Here is a 13,255-nt window from a genome sequence, read left to right on the forward strand (position 1 = left end):
AAAGGGAGAGAATGACAGTAATACAATAATAGTAGGGAGCTTTTGTACTCTATTGACATCAATGGATAGATCATTCAGACAGAAAATCAATAAGGAACTAGCAGCCTTAAATGACATATTAAACCTGATGGAATTAATTAATATTTGTAGGACATTTTACATCAAAGCAGCAAAATATACATTCTTTACAGTGGCACATTTTCCAGGGTAGACCACAAGCTATGCCACAAAAGAAATCTTACTAAATTTAAGAAAATTTACATCATATCAAGCATCTTCTCTAATCACAATGGTATGATTCTAGAAATCAAGTACAAGAAGAAAACTGAAAAGCACAGAAACATGGAGGCTAAATAACATGCTACCAATCAATGAATGGGTTAACAATTATATCAAGAAAGAAATAAAAAAATACCTTGAGACAAATGAAAACAAAAACCCCAAATCTATGGGAATCTCATATTAAGGAGCCAGTATTACCTTGATTTGAAAACCAAAGACATATGAACTTTGAAAAAGAAGGTACCCACTATGATGAGTTCTTGGTGGCTAACAGGGTTCAAATTAAAAACAAAAACAAAAAAAACAGAACCTACCAGCCATTTCTACACAGGGGCCTCTCATGCAAATTGCACTTCAGGGAGAAACTTCTACTGAACTGCCTGTCTCCACACCAAACTGCCTGACTGCACTGCGTTTCTCCCATCAGAGCCAGCCCTTATAAAGAAGTTTGTAGAATCTTATTTTGATTCTACAAAATAAGAATCAAAAGACTCTTTGATAAGAGTTTGATAAGACTGAGGCTTTTTCCCATTCAATTGAAGCTGAGCAGTTCTGACCAACCAGAGTGGTTCTATTCTGACTAGTCAGGGTAGTGCCTTTTGGATCAATTAAGCTGTGAGCATCTGAAGTCTTCATTTGCATATAAATAGACCAATCAAGGACCCGGTGTGGGGACTTCTGTCTATATATGCCAGCTCCCCTATGGCTCTGGGAGTGTACTTTCTCTACCTACTGAAGACTGAAGACTGTGCTATTCTGGCTGAGGGGAAACACAGCAGATATACTGCCAGAGAAGACCAGTGCAGGCCAAAGTAGACTGGTATAGAATGGAGCAGACCAAAACACATTATTGAAGAGCAGACTGCTAAAGAGCATAGAAGAGCTGTCTAGCAGATGGGCCTGGCCCCAGGGCTGCCTCACAGATGTGCTGTTTTCACAGCTGTGATGTATTAAAACTCAGATGTTCCACAGCCATGCTATTTTTCACAGCTGTGCTGTATTATAATTGAGATGCTTTGCACTAAATAAATTTTCCTTCTTCACTGCACCTTAAATAGGAGATTCCTGTTGGTATTGAATTAGTGACAATGACTATTGGTTGACAGACATTACAAGAGAAGAAAATTATAGACCAATATCTCTGATGAACATGGATGCAAAATATCCTCAATAAAATATTGGTAAACCATATTCAGCAATACATAAAAAGATCATATGCCATTATCAAGTGAGGTTTATTCCATGGATGCAAATCAGTTTAATTACTGTGAATGACACCACATAAAAAAGTAAAGGACAAAAACTGTATGATCGTATCAACAGATGCAGAAGAAGCATATGACAAAATTCAGCATGCATTTATGACTAAAACTCTCAGAAAATATAGGGCTAGAGGGAACATACCTCAACATAATAAAGAACTTATATGACACACCCACAGCTAACATTATGCTCAATTGGGAAAAGCTAAATGTGTTTTCTATACATAAAGAACAAGTCAGGCTGTCCTCTTTCACCACTTTTATTCAACATTGTATTAGAAGTCTTAGACACAGCAATTAGACAAGGAAAAAAAATAAAAGGCATCCAAATTGGAAAGGAAGAACTAAAACTGTCATTATTTGCAAATGACATGATGCTATATGGAAAGAACCCTAAAGATCCTACCAAAAAAAACTATTAGAACTGATAAATGAATTTAGCAAAGTAGCAGGGTAGAAAATTGGTATTCAGAAATCGGTTACATTTTTATATACAGTGAACTATCAGAAAGAGAAATTAAGTAAACAATGCAATTTACAAGTATGTCAAAATAAGATGCCTAGCAATTAATTTAACTAAGAATGTAAACAATCTGTAGTAGGCCCTGGCTTGTGTGTCTCAGTGGGTTGAGTACTAGCTCATGAAGGAAAGGATCACTGGTTTGATTCCTAGTTAGGGCATGCAGCTGGGTTGCAGGCCAGGTCCCCATTTGGGGGCATGCAAGAGGCAAACACATGTTGATGTTTATCTTCCTCTCTTCCCCTCTCTCTAAAAATAAATTAATAAAATCTTTTAAAAAACATGTGTAATAAAAAAATAGTAAGATGTTAAAGGAGGAAATTGAAGAAGATTTAAATAAGTGGAAGTACGTCTGTAACTGAACACAACAGAAGTTCAGCTACCTGACACAACGAAAGCCAAACTTGTGAAGCAGGTGCTGGTGCCAGAGGAAAGAAATTTTGTTCAGTTTTGTGAAACATGGGAGAATAGTGGACTCCTGTCTCAAAGACCATCTCATCTCCCTGATCAAGCCTGAGGTTCTTATAGGGATAGAGAGATGAACAATTTTTTTTCCTAATCAATTATTTTTCTAGCTTTTGTGTACTCAGAGTTATCGATTCATATTTCTAGCATTTTGTGTGTGCAGTGTAAAAAACTCCCTACAGCCATTTTGGCCAATGGGAGAGACTCTCTGATGCTCTGACAGACTGTCTATGATAACATGTATTATGCTCATGCATAGGAAGAACTAACATTCTTAAAATGTCTATACTACCCAAATCAATCTACAGATTCAATGCAATCCCTATCAAAATACCAATGACATTTTTCACAGGGCTAGAAAAAATGATCCTAAAATTTATATACAATCACAATAGACCCTGAATAGTCTCAGCAATCTTGAGAAAGAAGAACAAAGTTGGAGATTATGTTACCTGATATCAAACCATGCTACAAGGTTATAATAGTCAAAATGGCATGATACTAGCATAAAAACAGGCTCATGGATCAATAGAACAGAATAGAGATCCCAGAATTAAACCATACCAGTATGGTCAATTAATTTATGACAAAGTAGGCAAAAATATGCAATAGGGTAAAAACAATCTCTTCAATAAATGGTGCTGGGAAAACTGAAAAGATACATACAAAAATGAAACTAGAACAATTTCTTATACCACATACAAGAATAACCTCAAAATAAATTAAAGACTTACATGTAAGACCTGAAACCACAAAACCCTTAAGAGAAGAGACAGGCAGTAAACTTTCTGGCATTTCTCTTAGTAATATATGTTTTTACATATCTCCTTAGACAAGGGAAACAAAAAATAAATCAATGGGACTACACCAAACTAAAAATTTTTGAATAAGAAAGGAAATCATCAACAAAACAAGAAACAATCTACTGATTGGAAGAAGCTTTCTGCCAACAACACATCTGGTTAGGGGTTCATATCCAAAATTTATAAAGTACTCATACAACTTAATACCAAAAATAAACCCCCAAACAAACAACCCAATTAAAATCTGGGCAGACAACCTGAAAAGACAGTTCTCCAAAGAGGATATAAAGATAGACAATAGATGTATGAAGAGATGATCAATATCACTAATCATCATAGAAAACCAAATTAAAATCACAATGGGATATCACCTCACACCTGTCAGAATGACTGTCATCAAAAAATCAACAACCAAACAGACACATAGACTAATAAAATAGAATAGAGAGCCCAGAAGTAAACCTACGTCTCTATGGTCAATTAATATCTGACTAAGGGGGCAGAAGCATAAAATGGAGTAAAAATAGCCTCTTCAACAAATGGTGTTGAGAAATCTGGACAGCTACATGCAAAAAAATAAAACTTGACAATCAACTTACACCATACACAAAAATAAATTCAAGGTGGATAAAAGACTTAAATATGAGTTGTGACACCATAAAATTCCTAGAGGAGAACATAGGCAGGAAAATCACAGCTATTCCATTCAGCAGTGTGTTCACTGATAATGTCCCCTAAAGCAAGGGACATAAACAAAAGAATAAACCAATGGTACCTCATTAAAATAAAAAGCTTCTGCAGAGCTAACGAAAATAGCATTAAAATGAAAAGAGAATCAATTATATGTGAAAACATATTTGCAAATGCTTCCTCGGACAGGTGATACCACTTCAGGAAGGCAAACAACCCAATTACAAAATGGGGACTGCCAGGGAAGATGGTGATGGAGTAGGACGAGCGGATTCCACTTCTCCCTACACATGGGAGAAAAACCTGGCTGATCTATGGAGGAACAAACAGCCAACAGTACCTCAGCATATTTGAAAATCAGAGACCAGGAATTGTAGCAGACACTGGAAAATCAGATGGTAAGGAGATGGCTGCAGGATAATAAGGTTCCAGGGACCAGCACAAAGACAGGGGCAGTGGCAGCCTCCCTGCTCAGTGCTCTGTTCTGGGTCTACCACAGATTCCTTGGGAGTGACGGGCCTGCCACAGAGTCCTTAGGAGAGAGCTGGGTCAACTGCTCCCTCCCTCCCCGGCCAAGCAGGGTTTGAGCAGCACCGGGAGAGACCTGGTTGGTTGAAGTTATGGAGAAGGGAATAAGGACAAAGAGGCAAACACAAGGGCCACGATCACCTGTGGAGTCTGTGGTCGCAGGCTTGGGAGAATTGAGAGGTGCAGTGTCAAGGTCTGACCCCGATAGTCACTGGTCTGACTGGATAATTGGGCTCTACTGAGCGGCAGGCTTGATTAGGAAGAATTTCTCAAAAAGTAAACTGTTTGAAGGATTCTCTTGCGACAGCTGCTTAGCCTACTCCCCACCCAGCCTGGCAGCGATCCCGAGCTAGGGCTGAAGGCCTTGCATTCCCCCATAGCACTGGGAAGCATTCGCGCCCAAACCCGCAGGACCCAGGCAGCCTGGCTGGGCATATGCGCCTGCACCTCAGCCCACAGCGATGACCCCCAGGGAAAGAGTGCTATGAAAAGGGCCTGAATCCCTTGGGTGGTGGGGAGAGGGGCCAGACTAGCTCTTAGGAGAGTGCTCACAGGACTGGCTGAGTACACATCAGGAAGGAAGAAAAGCTACACCAATCACCCCTCACCCTGCCACAGCCAGTGATACCAGAAAAACCAGTTTGGCCAGTTTGAAACCAACAAGAGATTTTTTAAAAATAATCTTTTATTTTTTAATTTTATTATTGTTTTATTTTTCAATACTTTTTTCTCTCTTTCCTTCTTTCTTGTTTTATTCCTTCTTCCTTTCTTTCCAAACATATCACTTCTTCCTCCCTTCTCCTGGCTTTTTTTTTTTCTTTTACCCACAAGTGAGACAAACAACTTGAAACTGAAAAAAGACCAGAGTTGGACCTGAAGAGGGGGCATCCCAAAAGTAGAAACAAAGAGACAAATTTCACTTGGCTATAGCAGAGAAGCTACAAGTTGCTGCATATTTGTATTATTATTTTTTCATTATTACATCTTTTATTTTAATAGTATCTTTGTATTCCTCCTCCTTCTGTATAGTCTTCCTTGCCTTGGCTGGTTATATTGTATCAGTTGACAGGATTCCCCTGTCCTCTCTTCCACAGTGTATTGCTAATTTACTATTCTTCACATCACTTGTGTTCCTTAGCACACTACTCAAAGTTCTATGCTCCCTATCCATGTTATCCAGATTACATAGATTCTGTCATATGATTGTTGCTCTAATATTATTGTAAATAATAGCTGTTCTATACAATTGGAAATATTTCACAACACATCTCCTAGATCTTAGGCCGCTTCACAGTTTCCTGAACTCTATTACTGTAGTGGTTAACTCTAGTATCTCACACTCTACACCTATTTACTATCCTTTACTCAAACCTTACCTCAGAATCTGACCTCCCACAACCTCACTGCATTCCAAATCCAACTCACAAGCCTTCCCTCCACAATAAGAGTCTTAGCTTCTGTCCATCCTTTTTTAAAAGTGGATAGTTGGGTTGAATATTACCGTTAACACTATACATAGCCTAAAGATCGCCTATCTCTTCTCTGCCAGCTGCTACTGTAAATATCAGAATACTCTCCTGCTGTCATAAACCATTTAGCTTCCCCCTCCAACTGATCACACACACAACAAAGAGTAGGTTGAAGTGGTGAACACCAGGATATCTAATGGAAGAGGAAACCCAACAACAAAGGAACCACCAACAGATAACAACAGAAAAAGGTGAAGGAGAGAGTAGAAACCACACAAACCTCAATGCGAACCTATCTGGAAATACAACTAAATAGTGGAGAAACTACCCAGTAAAAGCAGCTGAAAAAGAGCAAAAGCGAATCCTCGAAATCTTGTACACATGGAAGAACTAGCTTCAACACAACCTGCCCTCACCAGTACAACAAATTAAAACAGGTGGTGGACAGAGGGACCATCAGTTAACCAGCTATTAGGAAGGACCCACAAAAGAAAGACCCCCAAAACCCAAACCCAAAACAAACACAAAGCCAACATAAAGGACATCCCAAGTCCAGTGAACTTGGGGGATCAAGGAGACTACACTACTGAATATCACAGGTATTATACCACAGAAGTTCACACCATAAGCCCAGGAAGCATGGACAAATCAATTTAAGAATGGGAAGCTAACAAGAAGAGTCTCACAAACAATAAGAAGACAAAAAAACAATCCCCAAATGAAAGGAAAGGAGGAAGTCTCAAAAAGAATGCTACATGATATAGAGGAAGGCCAATTATCAGATATTGAATTCAAAGGACTAGTTATCAGGAAGTTCAAAGAGGTCACAATGAGCTAACAGAAACTACAGGAGAACTACAATGAACTCACTGAAAGCTATATCAACAAGTAAAAGGAAATAGAAATTATCAGCAAGGGCCAAGAGCAAATGAAGAATACAAATTCTGAACTGTAGAACACAGTCGAAAAATTAAAAAGCAGGATTAATGAAGCAGAAGATCAAATCAGCGAGTTGGAGGATAAAGTAGAAAAAAATTCCCAGAAAGAACAAGAAAAGAAAAAGAGGCTCAGAGACAATGAAGAGGGATTAAGAGAAGTGCAAGACAATATGAAACATGATAATATCCGAATAATAGGAATACCAGAAGGAGAAGAGGAAGAGCAAGCAATAGAAAACCTATTTGAAAAAGTAATGATGGAGTCCTGAGAGGGAAGTTTATAGCAATACAGGCCTACCTAAAGAAGACAGAAACATTTCAAACAAACAACCTAACCCTACGCCTCCAAGAACTCGAGGAACAACAACAAAGACAGCCCAGAGCAAGCAGAAGGAAGGAAATAACCAAGATTAGAGCAGAATTAAATGACATAGAAACTAAAAGCACAATTTTAAGGATCAATGAATCCAGGAGTTGGTTTTTTGAGAAGATAAACAAAATAGATAAGCCTTTAAGTAGGCTCATCAAGAAAAGAAGAGAGAGGACTCAAATAAACACAATCAGAAATGAAAAAGGAGAGATTACAACTGATACCACAGAAATAGAAGGGATTGTAAGAAATTACTATGAAGAACTGTATGCCAAGAAATTTGAAAACCTTGGGGAAATGGACACATTTCTAGAAAAATACAATCTTCCAAAACTCAGTGAAAAAGAAGCAGAAAATCTAAATATACCAATAACAGCAAAAGAAATTGAAGCAGTAATCAAAAAACTCCCATCATACAAAAGCCCTGGACCAGGTGGTTTTACAGGAGAATTCTACAAAGCATTTAAGGAAGAGCTAACCCCTATTCTCCACAGACTATTCCAAAAAATCCAGAAGGATGGAAAACTCCCAAATTCTTTTTATGAAGCCAGCATCATCTTAATTCCAAAACCACATAGAGACACAACAAAGAAAGAAAACTTAAGGCCAATATCCCTGATGAACATAGATGCTAAAATCTTCAACAAAATATTGGCAAATCGCATCCAACAATATATCAAAAAGATCATACACCAAGACCAAGTGGGATTCATCCCAGGGATGCAAGGATGGTTCAATATTCGCAAATCAGTAAATGTAATACATCACATAAACAAAAGCAAAGACAAAAATCACACGATCATATCAATAGATGCAGAAAAAGGTTTTGATAAGGTACAGCACCCACTCATGATAAAAACACTCAGCAAAGTGGTAATAGAGGGAGCATTTCTCAATATAATAAAGGCCATATATGAGAGCCCTATGGCCAACATCATTCTCAATGGGCAAAAGCTGAAAGCTTTTCCACTAAGATCAGGAACAAGACAAGGATGTTTTTCACCACTTCTATTCAACACAGTATTAGAAGTTTTAGCCACAGTAATCAAGAAGCAAAGGAAATAAAAGGCATCCACATAGGAAAGGAGGAAACAAAACTGTCACTGTTTGCAGATGACATGGTAGTGCACATGGAAAATCCTATAGACTCCTCCCAAAAACTGCTCAAACTAATAAATTAACTGGGAAAAACAGTGGGATACAAAGTGCATATCTAGAAACCAAAAGCATTTTTGTATCCTAACAATGAATCAACAGAAGCAGAAATCAAGAAAAAAAATCCCATTTGATATGGAAGAAAGAAACCAAGGAAGACACAAGCAAATGGAAACATATACCGTGTTCATGAATTGGAAGAATTAACATCATCAAAATGTCCATACTACCCAAAGCAATTTACAGATTCAATGCAAAACCTATTAAAGTACCAATGACATATTTCAGAGACATAGAACAAACACTTCAAAATTTATATGGAACAATAAACGACCCCAAATAGCAGCTGCAATTTTGAGAAAGAAAAGCAAAGTAGGAGGGATCACAATACCTGATACCAAAGTATATAACAAGGCCACTGTAATCAAAACAGCCTGGTACTGGCATAAAAACAGGCACATGGACCAATGGAACAGAACAGAGAGCCCAGAAATCAACCCAACTCTCTACAGTCAATTAATATTCGACAAAGGGGGCAGTAACATAAAATGGAGTAAAGATAGCCTCTTCAACAAATGGTGTTGGGAGAAGTGGACAGCTACGTGCAAAAAAATGAAACTTGAGTGCCAGCTTACACCATACATGAAAATAAATTCAAGGTGGATAAAAGACTTAAATATGAGCCACGACACCATTAAAGTTCTAGAGGAGAACATTGGCAGGAAAATGTCAGATATTTCACGCAGCAACATTTTTACTGATATGTCCCCTAGAGCATGGGACATGAAGGAAAGAATAAACAAATGGGATCTGATCAAAATGAAAAGCTTCTGCACAGCTAAAGAAAACAGTATTAAAATGAAAGCAGAACCAACTGTATGGGAAAACATATTTGCCAATGATACCTTAGACAATAGATTGAACTCCAAAATAAACAAAAAACCACACTAAGAAGACAAGTAACCCATTTAAAAAGTGGGCAAAGGACTTGAAAAGACACTTCTCCAAGGAGGACATACAGGATATCCAGAGACACATGAAAAGATGCTCAATATCGCTAGCTATCAGACAGATGCAAATTAAAACCACAATGAGATACCACTTTGCACTGGTCAGAATGGCCATCATAAACAAATCAACAAACAATATGTGTTGGAGATTTTGTGGGGAAAAAGGGATCCTAGTTCATTGTTGGTGGGATTGCATACTGGTACAACCACTACGGAAAACAGTATGGAATTTTCTCAGAAAACTAAAAATGAATCTGCCTTTTGACCTAACAATTCCACTGCTAGGATTATATCCTAAGAACCCTGAAACACCAATCCAAAATAACCTATGAACCCCAATGTTCATTGGAGCACAATTTACAATAGCCAAGAGTTGGAAGCAACTTAGGTGCCAAGCAGTAAATGAATGGATAAAAAAACTATGATACATTTACACAATGGAATTTTATGCAGCAGAAAGAAAGAAGGAGCTCCCACCCTTTGCAACAGCATGGATGAAACTGGAAAGCATTATGCTGAGTGAAATAAGCCAGGTGGTGAAAGACAAATACTGTATGATATCACCTTTAACAGGAACCTAAACAACCAAGCAAACAAGCAAGCAAAATATAAGCAAAGACACTGAAATAGAGAACAGGGGGACAGCAACCAGAAAAGAGAGGGGAGGAAATTTCAGGGGAAAAGGGACAAAATTTACAGAAACTAGTATAAAGGACACATAGACAAAAACTAGGGAGGGTGGAAATGGGAGGGAGGTGGAGAGCAATGGGGGGTGCTGGGATGGGAATAAAAGTCAGAAAACTGGACTTGAACAACAAATAAATAAACAAACAAACAAAAATAAAAAAAATAAAAATTGGCAAAGGACCTGTATAGACATTTCTCTAGGGAGGCCATTCAGGGCCTCCAGAGACGTATGAAAAGATGCTCAGCATCACTAAATATCACAGAGAAGTAAATTAAAACCACGTTGAGGTACCACTTTATACCAGTGAGAATGGCTGTCATAACAAAATCAACAAACAACAAGGTCTGGTGTGGTTGTTGAGAAGAGGGAACCCTAGCATACTGCTGGTGGGAATGTAGACTGGTGCAGTCATTGTGGAAAGCAGTACAGATTTTCCTAAAAACACTAAATATGGAACTGCCTCTTTACCTGGCGATTCCACTGCTGGGACTACACCCTAAGAATCCTGAAACACCAATTCAGAAGAACCTATGCACACCAATGTTCATGGCAGTATTATTTACAATAGCCAAGTGCTGGAAGCAACCTAAATGCCCACCAGTAAATTAGTGGATTAAAAAAAAAACTTGTATTTTTACACTATGGAATACTATGCAGCAGAAAGAAAGAGGGAGCTCCTACCCTTTATGACAGCATGGATGGAAGTAGGGAGTATTATGCCAAGTGAAATAAGCCTGGTGGTGAAAGACAAATACCATATGATCTCATCTATAAGTGGAACCTAGTCAACAAAACAAACAACAAGGCAAAGTATAACCAGAGACTTTGAAATAAAGAATAAACTGACAGTAACCATAGAGGAAGGGGGAGAAATATAGTAGGGGATAATAGAGGAATGGTATGAAGGAACATGATAAAGGACACATGGACAAAATTAGTAGGTTTGAGGGTGGGGATGGGTTGGGCAGGCGGGCATGGTGGGATAAAAATGGAGACAACTGTACTTGAACAACAATAAAAAAATCAACAACCGACAAGTGTTGGTGAGGTTGTGGAGAAAAGGGAACCCTTCTCCAGTGTTGGTGGGATTGCAAATTTGGACAGCCACTATGGAAAATGGTATGGATGTTTATCAAAAAATTAAAAAAGGAACTGCCTTCTTAACCAGAAATTTCAAGTTTGGGTATCTGTCTGAAGAAATTGAGAACACTAATTCAAAAAGATATATGTACTTCTATGTTCATTGCAGTGTGTATTAAAATAGCCAATATATGGAAGTAACTTAACTATCCATCAATGGATGATTAGATAAAGAAGATATGGTACATATATGCAATGGAATATTACCCAGCCATTAAAAGGAATGAAATCTAACCATTTGTGACAATAATGATGGACCTATATGTTATTATGCTCAGTGAAATTAGTTAGACATAGAAAGACAAATACCATATAATTTCACTTACATGTGGAATTTAAAGAACAAAATAAACTTACAAACAAAACAGAAAGAGACTGAGATATAGAGAACAAGCTAATGATTTTCAGATGGGAGGGAAGTTCAGGGGCTGGGTGAAAAAGGTGAATGGAATCAGATCTCCAAATTGGTAGTTAGGAAATAGTCACTGGATGTAATGTGAAGCATGGGGAATATAGTCAGTAATGTAATAACTATGTATAGTTCCAGGTGCATACTAGACTTACTGGTGGATCACTTCATAAATTACATGAATGTATAACCACTATGCTGAAAACCTGAAGCTAATATAAAATAACATTAAGGGAGAAGGAAGACGGTGGACGAATGAATGGAAGTCACACTGACCTGCTCCCAGGACCAATCTAGAATTACAGCTCAGTTGTGGAGAAACCACCTAGAACAACTGAGCAATAGCCAGAGAGAAGGATCTAACTTCTGACATTACCAGTCTGGTAAGGAGTGTGGTAGAGACTCAAAAGGGCTGGCTGGGTTCCCACATGCCGCAGTATTGGTACAATAATTAAGCAGCTGGTTGGATCCCCCAAAGAAGATTGGGGTCTAAACCCTAAGCTAGGATTGCCAGCCTAGAACACTAGAGCCTAAAAAGTACACAGATAACAACCAATGGTGAAAAGCAGCAGGGTTGCTCTCTGCCAGAGACAGATGCTGAAGACGCAAGGACTGGTTAAAGGGCCAACACACAAATTTTCAACTGCAGCCACTTACCCAGGGCTCCGGCAAAGACGGAGCAGAGTGGGCTGGAGACGCCTGAGAAGAGATAGTGACAGAAGCCTTGGGGAGAGAACAGAGAGTACAGAGTCATCCCCCAGAGCGCAGCAGCCTTTGTGCTCAGTCACCAGTAGCCTGAGGGAAAACAATTGCCCTAACCCAGGAGGATCTCTGTCCTGGCCCTTTGGTGCTTAAGCTTCACTGCTGAGTCCTAGTGACCAGATGAACAACTGAAGGAGATAGCCAGAGACAGTAGATCACTGGCAAAGGTGGACAGAGTGGACCAGATAGACTTGAGAAGAGACTGGGGATGGAGGCTTTGTGAAGAGACCTGAGAAAGTAGCCACTGGAATCAGTACTGAGCAACCTTCATACGCAGCAATCATTCTGCTCAAGCAGACCACTTCCCTCCAAGCAGCAGTAGCCGAAGGGAAAAAAATAGGCCTCACCCAAGGAAGAGTTCAGCTCTGCCCTACTGTGATTAAACGCGACTACTGAATGCTGAGTGACCACATTAACAACTGAAGGAGACAGCCAGTGACAGCAGATCACTGAACATATTGAACAGACTGCCTAAGGTCAGATGGGGTCAACATCTGACACCACTAAAGGCAGATCCAGAAAGAAAAAAAACCCTGGTAATTATAAGAGGCTACTGAGACAAAAGCCACTGTGGTGTTCTTCATGATTTGTGATATTTTCTTTCCTGCATAGCTTTATAACATTCATTTCTTGTCCAGCAAGTTTGTATATAAGTCACTAGATTTTATATTATAGTGTATTTCAATTCACATATTTTGCTTCTCCCTACTCAGCCCATTTTATCTTCTTTCCTTGCCATATTCTCATTTCAAATTTGGTTTTCT

The sequence above is a fragment of the Artibeus jamaicensis genome, unplaced genomic scaffold, assembly GCF_021234435.1.
Source record: "Artibeus jamaicensis isolate MK-2021 breed Jamaican fruit bat unplaced genomic scaffold, CSHL_Jam_final contig_558, whole genome shotgun sequence".
NCBI classification, from domain to species: domain Eukaryota; kingdom Metazoa; phylum Chordata; class Mammalia; order Chiroptera; family Phyllostomidae; genus Artibeus; species Artibeus jamaicensis.